Source organism: Apodemus sylvaticus, chromosome 14 (genome assembly GCF_947179515.1).
Source record: "Apodemus sylvaticus chromosome 14, mApoSyl1.1, whole genome shotgun sequence".
In the NCBI taxonomy this organism is placed as follows: domain Eukaryota; kingdom Metazoa; phylum Chordata; class Mammalia; order Rodentia; family Muridae; genus Apodemus; species Apodemus sylvaticus.
In genome coordinates, this window is record NC_067485.1 from 38897781 (window position 1) to 38912549 (window position 14769).

The window sequence follows — 14769 nt, forward strand, 5'->3', positions numbered from 1 at the left end:
GGGTGTTTACAAAAGATGCTATTGACAACAAAAAAGATAAAGAGACATCATAGGTATTAGCTAATGCCCAGGAACAGCTTGAAAAACTTTAGGAAAAATGCCTGTCAGAGAGGGCTTCCTCTGAAAAAGGCTCTCTCAACACTAAATCAGAGAAGTTTAGAGACACTGGTGATTAAAAGAAAAAAGAATGAAGAAAAGAAAAGAATAAAAAAGTGGCTGCCAAATAATATAATGAGTATTGTCCTCCTTACACACCTTCTGCTCCGCCTACGGCCTTTACTGTAGGAGATGCTACACAGATAGATTGCAAGTATATAAATTGGAGTTGAAAATTAATCTTCAGAAATTGCCTAATGAGTTACAGGAGCTAAAGAATGTATCAAGTGCAGAAAAGAGCAATGATTCTGAGATATGTCAATCATAACTAGAAAGAACTGTGAATCAGGCTCGCAGGAATGGGCAGGATACCTCTGACATGTTAGATTTCCCTGTAGTTGACATAATTGACTAGCAGGGCAATAGAGTCAGACTTTGGAGTCCAAAGTGATAATTAAAAACAGCTGTGGCACAGTATGGGCCTACAGCCCCCTTTACACAAGATTTGAGGGATACTGAGATGGATTCAAATTTAACCCCCAAGACTGAAAAACCCTATGTAAGTCTACTTTGTTAGGAGGAAATTACTTCCTTTGGAGTTCTGATTGCTGTGAAGCAAGTAAGAGAACTGACATGATGAATGCAGGTAACACAGATAGGGATGCTAACATGCTTCTAGGAGAGGGTCAATATGAAGGCAATGAAAATCAGATTGGGTTACTTGCATGAGTATATGGACAGGTTGCAATGCCTGCCCACCATGCTTTGAGTCAATTACCTACAAAAGGTGATCTCAAAGGAAATGTATCTGGTACCAAAGAAGATCCTGCTGAACCATTTCAGGAATTTGTAGATAGACTGCTAAAAGCAGCTGGCAGAATTTTGCAGATCCTCAAGCAGGAATTTCTTTTGTTACAAGTGGCCTTTATCTAAAGAAAAAAATAGAAGCTGCCTCTTCACTTGTGTAGGAGCAACTAGAGGCAGAGCATATAAGAGAATCTCAGTTGCCATGGGATACTCCGATGTTAGTTATCAAGAAAAATTCTGGTAAATGAAGATTGCTACAAGATCTAAGAAAGGTCAATGAAACCAGGTGCTTTACAATCTGGGTTTCCATCTCCAGTAGCCATTCCTAAAGGATATTATAAAATAATAGTAGATCTGAAAGACTGTTTCTTTACTATTCTTTTGCGACACCAGGATTATGAAAGATTTGCTTTCAGTATTTCTCCTATTAAGTTTAAAAACCCTATGAAAAGATAGCAATGAACAGTTCTTTCTCAGGGCATGGACAATAGTCCTACCTTATGTCAAAATTTTGTGGTACAAACTATTCAGTTTATAAGACATCAATGGCCAATGATATACACCATACATTACACAGATGATGTCTTGTTAACAGGAAAAGATCCTTAGGCCTTGCTTTTATGTTATAGATATTTACAACAGGCATTAGCTGATAAAGGACAACAAATAGCTCCAGAAAACGTAGAAGCTCAGGATCCTTAAAATTATTTAGGCTTTAGACTTACAGATCAAACCAATTATCCCGTGCAGATAATTTTCTATAGGGACAGTTTAAAAATTTTAAATGATTTTCAAAAGCTGTTAGATGATATCAATTGCTCTGCCCCTATTTAAAACTTACTATAGGAGAATTGAAACACTTATTTGATATTGTTAAAGAGAGTGTCAATCCTACCCCCCTTTGGTCTTTAACCTCTAAAGGATTGCTGGCCTTAAAACAAATAGAAAGAAATTGAAAACAATTAGAAATTTAAAAATTGTTACTTATATAGATTATTCTTTGCCTTAACAATTGTTGATGTTTAATATAACTCATATACCTACAGGATTAGTATGGAAAAAAGCTCCTCTTATGTGAATTCATTCAAGGATATGTCTTAAATGTAATATCTGCCATATTATGAGGCAGTAGCTATATGATTATACTTGGAAGGAAGCAGGAACTGACTTATTTTGGCAAAGAACCAGACATTATTATTCAGCCTTTTAATGTAAACCAAAATACTTGGCTAAAGCAACATAGCACCTATTGGTTGCTTGCTCAAATAGGATATAAAGACACTATAAATAATCATTACTCTAAAGATAGGTTGATAAAACTTTTGAATGTACATCAGGTTATATTTCCTAAAATGACATCTTTACACCCTCTACATAATGCTCTTTTGAGTTTTTACTGATAGCTCCTCTAAAGGACAAGTGGGATGTTTCATAACTAATCAACAAGTAGTCATAGAAATTCCTGGGCTCTCAGCTCAGCTAGCAGAACTGACAGCAGTACTGAATTTTTTAAATCTGTAAATGGTACTTTCAGTCCTTTCTTTTTTCATAGTCTATATGTGACTCAGTCTGTTCCTCTATTGCAAACTTGTGGTACATTTCATTTCAATACAGCATCCGGATCTCTGTTTTCTCAACTACAAAACATCATTCTTACCTGACAAAAATACCTTTCATATTGGTGATATACAAGCTCATTCTGGTCTTCCTAGACCTTTAGTTGCAGGCAATGATTCCATTGACAGAGCTTTAATAGAAGAAGCCTTAGTTTTAGATCCTGTTGCATTGGCTAGATGTGATCATAGTAAGTTTCATCTTTCTAGTCACACCTTAAACGTCCAACTTAAGATCACTAAAGAGCAGGCTAGACTTATTTATAATAGCCAGAAGCTGGAAAGAACCCAGATGCACCTCAAAGGAGGAATGGATACAGAAAATGTGGTATATTTACACAATGGAATACTACTCAGCAATTAGAAACAATGAATTCACAAAGTTTTTAGGCAAATGGTTTGATCTGGAAAATATCATCCTAAGTGAGGTAACCCAATCACAAAAGAATACACATGGAATGCAATCTCTGATAAGTGGATATTAATTAGCCCAGAAGCCCTGTGTCCCGACCCGCAGGACAGTCAACAGGGTTCCTTTAAGCCACCTAGAGGAAAGGCGATGGGGCGACAAGACACAAGAGAGAGAGGCCGGACAGCCTGTCTAGTTCTGATCAAGCTGTCAAACTTTAATTTTCAGACAAGTCAATATAAAGGGAACATACAAGGTTTGGGAGGGGTAAAGGGGTGAACAATCTCAGGGGGTTGGCATCATTTCTAAGAAACAGTTTCTCATAATTTCTGGTAAAGCTAGTTATTGCTGTTGGAATGTTGGCATGATAAAAGAGGGGTCATGAGGCGGTGAAGTGGAAAGGGGTTGCTACAGTAACCTATCTACAGATGAACATCAAAAGGGGGGAGGGGTTGAGATTTACGTAGGAATAGTTCCTGGCATGGAGATCTAAGTGAGAATGACTCCTGGTATCGAGGTCTCCTGGCATTGAGAGCCAGGTGGGGATGGCTCCTGGTATGGAGAGTTCTTGGCATTGAGTTCTGAGGATGGCTCCTGGTATGGAGAGTTCTTGGCACTGAGTTCTGAGGATGGCTCCCGGCAATTCCCCCTTCTCTGTATAGAGAGCAGAGGTCAGACAGCCATTGATGGCAAGCAGATAAGGCATCAAAATAATGGGACAGCACCTGTCTTAGGAATCGACCCGGTCATCCATCATCCCGTTCCCGTTCGGTCGTCTCTGCCAGCCTCCAGAAACACCTGTCTTAGGTTGGAGTGGCCCTGGGAAGTTGCCCGTCATTGGCTAACTGCCCAGCAAGTTAATTATTATTGATGCCTTTAGCTTGTGGGGCTCCTTCTGGAGTCCCGGCTGGAATGGCTGTGACAAGGATGCTCTTTCTGTTAAGGCACTAGAGTGTGCTGTTTGGGCTGTTTTACCCTGGGGGGGGGGGTTAGGTAGCCATCTCTCAATCTTCCATAGCCAAACGATGGTAATGTACCTGAATAGACTTGGCTGCCAAGTCATCTATCTGCTTCTTAATTAGGGCTGCAAGGCGTTTAAAAGCCCATGGTCCAAAAGAAAATAACAATAACAGACCTACAAAGGGTCCTAGAACACTGGGTAAAGGTGTAGTGAGCCATGGAGAGGTGGAAAACCAATTTTCATACCAACTTTCTTTCTGTTCTTTCTCTCTTACGTTTTTCTAGGCCTTGTCTGACTATTTTCATGCTGTCTTTTATAACTCCTGTCTTACTAACATAAAAACAACACTCTTCTTTTAAAGCTGCACAAAGTCCACCCTGTTGGAGGAACAGGAGATCAAGTCCTCTCCTATTTTGGAGGACAATCTCAGCTAGGGAGTCAACGGAGTCGGAGAGATCAATTATCCCCTGCTGAAGGCGTTGGACGTCTTGATCAATGGTAGCACTTCACTCCGTGTACCTAGAGTTGGAAAGAACAAGGGAAGAAATACCGGTCCCTGCTCCTACAGCTCCAAGGCCAAGTAGGACAGAGAGAGTAACAGCAGAGATAGGTTCTCTGCGAGGGCAGCTCAAAGAAGTGGAGCCTCCAGTAGATGTGGATTGATCCCACAAGTGAAAAAATTCTTCAGAGCGATAATAAACTAAATGAGGGAACATCTTAATAAGGATGTAAAACTCAGGTTTCTCCCCATTCTTTCGATTTTGAAAAACTGAGGCAGAGAGGCAAGGTGTAAGGCCATCAAGGCGCACCCACCAAGTTCCCTCTGGGGGAGAATAAAATAATTGCCAGGAGGGGGGAAATAGGTTTCATTACACAAGTGAGCATAAAGTGAGGGGACATTTGTTCCACTAGGGATCACACAAAGTCCCAGGCCAGATATCTGGGTTAATGAAAGACCTGGCCAAGAGCCCCTTTGCCAACGGCAGCGCCGTGGATCATCAGCATGGGGGGGATCACCAAGAAGAGCAATTCCTTCATAAAAGGGTTGTTGGGAATGGTAGCACAGCCAGTAATCTTCAACAAGTTCAGGGGAAGTTTCATTTAAGGTGAGAAAAGTCTGATTAACTAAAGAAAGTACAAGATTTTTAGTGGGAGCTGGCTGTACAGGCAGTGTAGTAGCTGATGGCTTAGCTGGTGGAGGGGAAATACAGAAGGTAGGGAAGTGTCTTTAATAGAAGGAGTATGGGTGGTGTCCTGATCAATTCCTTTAGGAGGAACAGGATGCAGTACCAACACAGAATTAGGTCCCATTGGGACTGGCTGAGCATGATATAAAGACTCTTTAAGGAGCTTAATAGAGAAAATAATACCTGCATCAAACCAAGTACATAGAGGCTAAGATCCCATTCATAGACTATCTGCCAATGTGGATTGGGAGATTTTGCATAGGTGGTAAACTTAATTTGTAAAAGTGTGCACCATCCCCTTGTAGGAGGATTAGAGGCCTTGTGGACTCATCATCTGTTAGAAAACTAGCTGAGGGTGTAACATTGTGTTTTACTTAGATGTAACCCCACAGGAGAAGTCCAGAGGCTCTCCCAAAGGCCCCAAACAACCAAAGTAAATCCTGTGGATGTCTTAAAGAAAATAAATGGCAGGCCACATTCTATCTGGTCTACACTTGAAATCTGTAAAATTTAAATATATGGCCTTTTGACACTCTGAGGGGGGGCAATCAGCAGTAGCCAATATCTCCCCTTTAATCTGTTTATAATTTGTCTAATTTTTAGCTAAATAAATTTGCCATGCAAAGAGGGATGTTGAGTCCGTAGATGTCCGTGGTGTCAGCATTAGTAAGAGGCATCCAAAGGTGTTGAGGACTGTGGCCATTTTCAATGATTATAATCAGCATCATTCTTTGTCTCAGCATTAGCATACTTTGACAGCTAGCAAGTTCCTTCGGCATCCTGCAGAAAAAACAAAAACATGCCCTCTCTCTACACTCAGAGAGTTCCCTGGTAAATAGAGATGTGATTTTTCCCCTCTCTTGTTTATAAAAATATTGTTTTAAAGTTCTATGGGCCTGTTCCATAATATTTTGTCTTTGAGAATTATGAGGAATCTCAGTAATATGACCAACATCAAATTGTTAAAACATCTCAAGTAACTGGCTATAATAATCAGTTATAATATTTGTCTCAATCTGATCTGGAACATCCAATATAGAAAAATAACATGTGATTACTAATTTTATTTGTTGTTGTTGTTGTTGTTGTTGTTTCTTCTGTTAAAACATTTATAACTAGAAAGCTTGAGAAGCTGTTAATAATAATATGCATATTTTTAATTAATTCTTTTGAATTGTATTTGTATAGATAATTGTAAAAGTTAAGAATTGGTAGCATTAGTCCCGAAGTATATATTTCGATTTTCCAAATTTGGTATTACTTACATTTATTTGCCAAATATGATTGGGCATAAGGCCTTGTTGAATAACCCCTAAATGAGGAACTAGAGATATTGTAAGACAGTTAGTGCATTGTTTTACAGTGATTCTAGCCTGCTCTTTTTTTTTTATATTTTTATTTTCTATATTCTTTGTTTACATTCCAAATGATTTCCCCTTTCCCGGATCCCCCCTCCCCAAATGTCCCATAAACCTTCTTCTCTCCATCCCTTCTCCAATCACCTCCCTGCTTTTTCTCTGTCCTTATATTCCACTCCAATGCTAGATCAATCCTTTCCAGGATCAGTCCCTCTGAGTCTCATAGCTCCTTTAAGAGGGCTACTTGCTCCTTGTGGCTACCATTTGGTGGAGAGAAGAAATTTTTTCAGAGGCTCTCCTGCTGGCAGCTTCTCTTTCAAGTTGTCTTCCTCCCCGGGAGATAGTGTCAGCACCTGGACTATGACTAGATTTCAGAGTTTGTAGAGAAGGATAGACTTTGGTCTTTTTGAGAAATTAGGGAAAAGAGCAGACATAGACAGAAACCGTTTTAAATGTCCCTCCTCCATATTTATCAGAGGCGCGAGGGATAAGAGAGCACAGAGAAAGTGTCCGGACGAGAGCTTTTTCAGAGAAGTAGATCCTGGAAGCAGGAAGAATTCTGAATAATGTCATAATCAGAGACCAGTAGTTAAAGGCAGTAACCGGAACTTTTTTTTTTTTCTTTTCTTGACCAAAAGTTGCATAGTAATCTCTTACTGTAGCCCATGTTTTCTTACCTATGGTTCCTTTCTCTGGGAACCAGGGACAATTTGTCCGACATAATACTTAAGACCCTAAGCATTCTCAAAGAAGTACCTAAGATCTCCTTTTCTTAACCCAGCCCCGTGTCTTGCGAGATTCCTGAATCCCTGAAATGAGCAGAGATTTTTGAGTAAAAGCTTGCCCCATGGGGTCTCACCTTCTGAGATGAAGTTGTCATGGAGATTTTCCCCTGGCCAAGCGCGCCAGCGGGTCAACCATGCTTCGAGCAAATCCAGTTCTCTCAGGGAGCTGCTCCTCTCTCGGGGAGCCCTCCTCCTTGATCCACGACCTCCTTTCTCTAGATCGCTCCACAGGTACCACACTGTTGGGCACCAAAGTGTCCCGACCCACAGGACAGTCAACAGGGTTCCTTTAAGCCACCTAGAGGAAAGGCGATGGGGCGACAAGACACAAGAGAGAGAGGCTGGACAGCCTGTCTAGTTCTGATCAAGCTGTCAAACTTTAATTTTCAGACAAGTCAATATAAAGGGAAGCATACAAGGTTTGGGAGGGGTAAAGGGTGAACAATCTCAGGGGGTTGGCATCTACAGATGAATTTCAAAGGGAGGGGGTTTTGAGATTTATGTAGGAACAGTTCTTGGCATGGAGATCTAAGTGAGAATGACTCCTGGTATGGAAGTCTCCTGGCATTGGGAGCCAGGTGGGGATGGCTCCTGGTATGGAGAGTTCTTGGCACTGAATTCTGAGGAGGGCTCCCGGCAATTCCCCCTTCTCTGTATAGAGTAGGTATCAGATTCCATTATAGTTAGCTGTGAGTCACCATGTAGTTACTGGGAACAGGACCTCTGGAAGAGCAGCCAGTGTTTTTAACTGCTAAGCTATCCCTCCAGCCTCTTATTCTTGTAATTTGAATGTTCAGTCTTTTACTGGTATCCTACTGTTTTTGTATGGTTCTTCATCATATTCTTTTACATTTTACATTGTTCTCTTAATTAAATATGAAATGCTTCACACATTTACATATCATCCTTGAGCAGGGACATGCCAATCTTCTCTGAATTGTTCTAGGTTTGGTCCATAGCTACGAAGAAATCACAAATTTGTATGGTCCTTAAACTTCTTAGAGTTTTTTGTTGAGTTAGTGATTATTCTTTTTTTTTTATTTGATATATTTTTTATTTACATTTCAAATGATTTTCCCCATTCTGTCCCCGCACTCCCCGAAAGTCACATAAGCCCCTTCCCTCCCCCTGTTCTCCCACCCACCCCTTCCCACTTCCCTAAACTCAGTGATTATTCTTTAAAATTCTGTTTCCTAGGGTACATCTAGGCAATTTTTGAAATTGGTGAACCTATCTATAGGACTGATGGATTTTGGAGTTGGAAAACCATCTTGCTATTTTATTACTTTTTTTAAATGATTTATGGCTATGTGTATTTGTTTTGTAAGTTCTATGTCTTAGTAGAGCAGTTTAACACAGAACACAGTATATCTGACCCTCATTGGCTCTAACAATTGGTGGCATGAAGGAGATGTATCCTAGGCAAAGGCTGGAGTTTGGGTAAAGAAGTAGGGGATTGAGAAAATGCAAGGAGGAATTGGTTATCCTCTGGCAAAGGTTGTTCAGAACATTTCTGGGCAGAGAGTTTAGCTATAACATGGGATGTGGGCTGTAGGTTGTGGGCAAGTAGGGATGGCAGGACTAGTCTGGGGACTAGATATAGAACCCAGGCTAGATCTACAAAATTGTGTGTGTGTGTGTGTGTGTGTGTGTGTCAGGGAAAGGGGAAACCAGGTAGACTGACCCTGTTAGAATTTGGCAAATTATTTCAGCATTCAGAATCTTGATGACAGAAATCTGTGTATTTAATTTCTTCTCTCATACAATATAACCCTAATACAGAAGCCCTCACTTCAGCCCTCACAGATTGCCTTCCACTTCTTCTTTTCCTCCATTTTTCCTTTAGAAAAGGTCAGGCCTCCCAGGGTTACAAAATTGCATACAATATAACAAGATGCAATAAGACTTGAAACAAACCCTCTTATCAAGACTGGAGAAAGCTACCCAGAAGGAAGAAAGAGATTGCAAGAACAGACAATAATGTGAGAGATACCATAGCTCTCCAGTATTGAGAGCGCCACAAAAGCACTAAACAACCATAACGTATATGTTGAGGATATAACACAGACTCATTTATGTTCTTTGATTGCCACTTCAGTCTTTGCGAGCTTCTATGAGCTCTGTATAGTTGATTGTATAGATATGTTTTCTTGGTGTACTCCACCACTCTGGCTCCTACAACCCTTCTTTCCCCTTCGTTCTCAGGTTCTACATCTCTGCCTAATGTTTGGCTGTGGATTTCTCCTTCTGATTTCAACACCTGCTGGAAGATGCCTCTTTGATGATGACTGGGTGAGGCATCAAGCTGTGAGTAGAATATTAATTGGAATCATTTCATTGTCTTCTCTTTTATTTTCTTTCTTTCTTTCTTTCTTTCTTCCTTTCTTTCTTTCTTTCTTTCTTTCTTTCTTTCTTTCTTTCTTTCTTTCTTTCTTTCTTTCTTTCTTTCTTTCTTTCTTTCTTTCTTTCTTTCTCTCTCTCTCTCTCTCTCTCTCTCTCTTTCTTTCTTTCTTTCTTTCTTTTTCTTTCTTCTTCTTCTTCTTCTTCTTCTTCTTCTTCTTCTTCTTCTTCTTCTTCTTCTTCTTCTTCTTCTTCTTCTTCTTCTTCTTCTTCTTCTTCTTCTTCTTCTTCTTCTTTTTCTGGCCAGTGATGTTTGATTATGCCTTAGGCCTCTGCCCAATCTTGTTTCTGGTTTCTCACCATTCAGGAAGTTTTGAGCATGGACTCCCTTTTATGCTGTGGGACTCAAGTTAAATCAATAATTTGTTGTCCACTCCCACAAGCCACCATTACCCTAGTATATCTTGCATGATGAACAGTTTTTTTTTTGTTTTTTTTTTATTCGATATATTTTTTATTTACATTTCAAATGATTTCCCCTTTTCCAGCCCCCCACTCCCCGAAAGTCCCATAAGCCCCCTTATCTCCCCCTGTCCTCCCACCCACCCCTTCCCACTTCCCCGTTCTGGTTTTGCCCTATACTTCTTCATTGAGTCTTTCTAGAACAAGGGGCCACTCCTCCTTTCTTATTGTACCTCATTTGATGTATGGATTATGTTTGGGGTATTCCAGTTTTCTAGGTTAATATCCACTTATTAGTGAGTGCATACCATGAGTCACCTTTTGAGTCTGGGTTACCTCACTTAGTATGATGATTTCTAGCTCCATCCATTTGCCTAAGAATTTTATGAATTCATTGTTTCTAATGGCTGAATAGTACTCCATTGTGTAGATATGCCACATTTTTTGCATCCACTCTTCTGTTGAGGGATACCTGGGTTCTTTCCAGCATCTGGCAATTATAAAAAGGGCTGCTATGAACATAGTAGAGCATGTATCCTTATTACATGGTGGGGAATCCTCTGGGTATATGCCCAGGAGTGGTATAGCAGGATCTTCTGGAAGTGAGGTGCCCAGTTTTCTGAGGAACCGCCAGACTGATTTCCAGAGTGGTTGTACCAATTTGCAACCCCACCAGCAGTGGAGGAGTGTTCCTCTTTCTCCACATCCTCTCCAACATCTGCTGTCTCCTGAATTTTTAATCTTAGCCGTTCTGACTGGTGTAAGGTGAAATATCAGGGTGGTTTTGATTTGCATTTCCCTAATGACTAATTAAGTTGAGCATTTTTTTTGGTTTCTTTTTTTTTATTCGATATAATTTATTTACATTTCAAATGATTTCCCCTTTTCTAGCCCCCCCACTCCCCGAAAGTCCCGTAAGCCCCCTTCTCTTCCCCTGTCCTCCCACCCACCACTTCCCACTTCCCCTTACTGGTTTTGCTGAATACTGTTTCACTGAGTCTTTCCAGAACCAGGGGCCACTCCTCCTTTCTTCTTGTACCTCATTTGATGTGTGGATTATGTTTTGGGTATTCCAGTTTTCTAGGTTAATATCCACTTATTAGTGAGTGCATACCATGATTCACCTTTTGAGTCGGGGTTACCTCACTTAGTATGATATTCTCTAGCTCCATCCATTTGCCTAAGAATTTCATGAATTCATTGTTTCTAATGGCCGAATAGTACTCCATTGTGTATATATACCAAATTTTTTGCATCCACTCTTCTGCTGAGGGATACCTGGGTTCTTTCCAGCATCTGGCAATTATAAATAGGGCTGCTATGAACATAGTAGAACATGTATCCTTATTACATGGTGGGGAGTCTTCTGGGTATATGCCCAGGAGTGGTATAGCAGGATCTTCTGGAAGTGAGGTGCCCAGTTTTCAGAGGAACTGCCAGACTGATTTCCAGAGTGGTTGTACCAATTTGCAACCCCACCAGCAGTGGAGGAGTGTTCCTCTTTCTCCACACCCTCTCCAACACCTGCTGTCTCCTGAATTTTTAATCTTAGCCATTCTGACTGGTGTAAGATGAAATCTTAGGGTTGTTTTGATTTGCATTTCCCTAATGACTAATGAAGTTGAACATTTTTTAAGATGCTTCCCCAGCATCCGAAGTTCTTCAGGTGTGAATTCTTTGTTTAACTCTGTACCACTTTTTTTAATAGGGTTGTTTGGTTTTCTGGAGTCTAACTTCTTGAGTTCTTTATATATATTGGATATTAGCCCTCTATCTGATGTAGGATTGGTGAAGATCTTTTCCCAATTTGTTGGTTGCCGATTTGTCCTCTTGATGGTGTCCTTTGCCTTACAGAAACTTTGTAATTTTATGAGGTCCCATTTGTCAATTCTTGCTCTTAGAGCATACGCTATTGGTGTTCTGTTCAGAAACTTTCTCCCTGTACCGATGTCCTCAAGGGTCTTCCCCAGTTTCTTTTCTATTAGCTTCAGAGTGTCTGGCTTTATGTGGAGGTCCTTGATCCATTTGGATTTGAGCTTAGTACAAGGAGACAAGGATGGATCAATTCCCATTCTTCTGCATGCTGACCTCCAGTTGAACCAGCACCATTTGTTGAAAAGGCTATCTTTTTTCCATTGGATGTTTTCAGCCTCTTTGTCGAGGATCAAGTGGCCATAGGTGTGTGGGTTCATTTCTGGATCTTCAATCCTGTTCCATTGATCCTCCTGCCTGTCACTGTACCAATACCATGCAGTTTTTAACACTATTGCTCTGTAGTATTGCTTGAGGTCAGGGATACTGATTCCCCCAGACTTTCTTTTGTTGCTGAGAATAGTTTTAGCTATCCTGGGTTTTTTGTTGTTCCAGATGAATTTGATAATTGCTCTTTCTAACTCTGTGAAGAATTGAGTTGGGATTTTGATGGGTATTGCATTGAATCTGTATAGTGCTTTAGGCAAAATGGCCATTTTAACTATATTGATTCTACCGATCCATGAGCATGGGAGGTTTTCCCATTTTTTGAGGTCTTCTTCCATTTCCTTCTTCAGAGTCTTGAAGTTCTTGTAATGCAGATCTTTCACATGTTTGGTAAGAGTCACCCCAAGATACGTTATACTGTTTGTGGCTATTGTGAAGGGGGTCATTTCCCTAATTTCTTTCTCAGCCTGCTTATCCTTTGAGTATAGGAAGGCCACTGATTTGCTTGAGTTGATTTTATAACCTGCCACTTTGCTGAAGTTGTTTATCAGCTGTAGGAGCTCTCTAGTGGAGTTCTTTGGGTCACTTAGGTAGACGATCATGTCGTCTGCAAATAATGATAGTTTGACTTCTTCCTTTCCAATTTGTATCCCTTTGACCTCCTTATGTTGTCGAATTGCCCGAGCTAGTACCTCAAGTACAATATTGAAAAGATAAGGAGAAAGGGGGCAGCCTTGTCTGGTCCCTGATTTCAGTGGGATTGCTTCAAGTTTCTCTCCATTTAGTTTGATGCTGGCTACCGGTTTGCTGTATATTGCTTTTACTATGTTTAGGTATGGGCCTTGAATTCCTGTTCTCTCCAAGACTTTAAGCATGAAAGGATGCTGAATTTTGTCAAATGCTTTTTCAGCATCCAATGAAATGACCATGTGGTTTTGTTCTTTGAGTTTGTTTATGTAGTGGATTGTATTGATGGATTTCCGTATATTGAACCAACCCTGCATTACCGGGATAAAGCCTACTTGATCATGGTGGATGATCGTTTTGATGTGTTCTTGGATTCGGTTGGCAAGAATTTTATTGAGTATTTTTGGTTCGATGTTCATGAGGGAAATTGGTCTGAAGTTCTCTTTCTTTGTTGGATCTTTGTGTGGCTTTGGTATCAGCGTAATTGTGGCTTCGTAGAAGGAATTGGGTAGTGTTCCTTCTGTTTCTATTTTGTGGAATAGTTTGAAGAGTATTGGTGTTAACTCTTCTTTGAAGGTCTGGTAGAATTCTGCACTGAAGCCATCTGGTCCTGTGCTTTTTTTGGTTGGAAGACTTTCTATGACTCCTTCTATTTCTTTAGGCATTATGGGACTGTTTAGATGGTCTAGTTGGTCCTGATTTAATTTTGGTATTTGGTATCTGTAAAGGAAATTGTCCATTTCCTCCAGATTCTCCAGTTGTGTTGAGTACAGGCTCATGTAGTAGGATCTGATGATTTTTTGGATTTCCTCAGTTTCCGTTGTTATATCTCCCTTTTTATTTCTAAGTTTGTTAATTTGGATACTTTCTCTGTGCCCTTTGGTCAGTCTGGCTAAGGGTTTATCTATCTTGTTGATTTTCTCAAAGAACCAGCTCCTGGTTTTGTTGATTTTTTGTATGGTTCTCTTTGTTTCTACTTGATTGATTTCGGCCCTTAGTTTGATGATTTCCTGCCTTCTACTCCTCCTGGGTGAAATAGCTTCTTTTTGTTCTAGGGCTTTCAGGTGTGTCATTAAGCTGGTAATGTATGCTCTCTCCATTTTCTTTTTGAAGGCACTCAGGGCTATGAGTTTTCCTCTTAGCACTGCTTTCATTGTGTCCCATAGATTTGGGTATGTTGTGTTTTCATTTTCATTGTGTTCTAAAAAGTCTTTAATTTCTTTCTTTATTTCTTCCTTGACCAAGGTATCATTGAGTAGAGTATTGTTCAGTTTCCACGTGTATGTGGGTTTTCTGTTGTTTCTGTTGCTATTGAAGACCACTTCTACTCCATAATGATCAGATAGGAGGCGTGGGATTAGTTCTATCTTCTTATATTTGTTGAGGTCTGTCTTGTGACCAATTATATGGTCGATTTTGGAGAAGGTACCATGAGGTGCTGAGAAAAAGGTATATTCTTTTGCTTTAGGATAGAATGTTCTATATATATCTGTTAAATCTAATTGGTCCAAAGCTTCAATTAGTTTCATTGTGTTCCTGTTTAGTTTCTGTTTTCCTGATCGGTCCATTGAGGAAAGTGCAGTGTTGAAGTCACCCACAATTATTGTGTTAGGTGCAATGTGTGCTTTTAGTTTTAATAAAGTTTCTTTTACGAAAGAGGGTGCCCTTGCATTTGGGGCATAGATGTTCAGGATTGACAGTTCTTCTTTTTGTATTTTTCCTTTGACCAGCAAGAAGTGTCCCTCAGGGTCTCTTTTGATGACTTTGCGTTGAAAGTCAATTTTATCTGATATTAAAATGGCTACTCCAGCTTGTTTCCTGAGACCATTTGCTTGTAAAATTGTCTTCCAGCCTTTTACTCTAAG

The 14769-nt window shown here is 40.1% G+C and overlaps 1 non-coding gene across 1 annotated transcript; it reads right to left on the reverse strand.

The window, feature by feature from the left end:
- Window positions 1-8086: 8086 nt before the first annotated feature.
- On the reverse strand, window positions 8087-8188 carry LOC127665342 (U6 spliceosomal RNA). Its single transcript, XR_007973386.1, has one exon. It is a non-coding gene; the product is annotated as a U6 spliceosomal RNA (small nuclear RNA).
- Between the last annotated feature and the right edge of the window lie 6581 nt (window positions 8189-14769).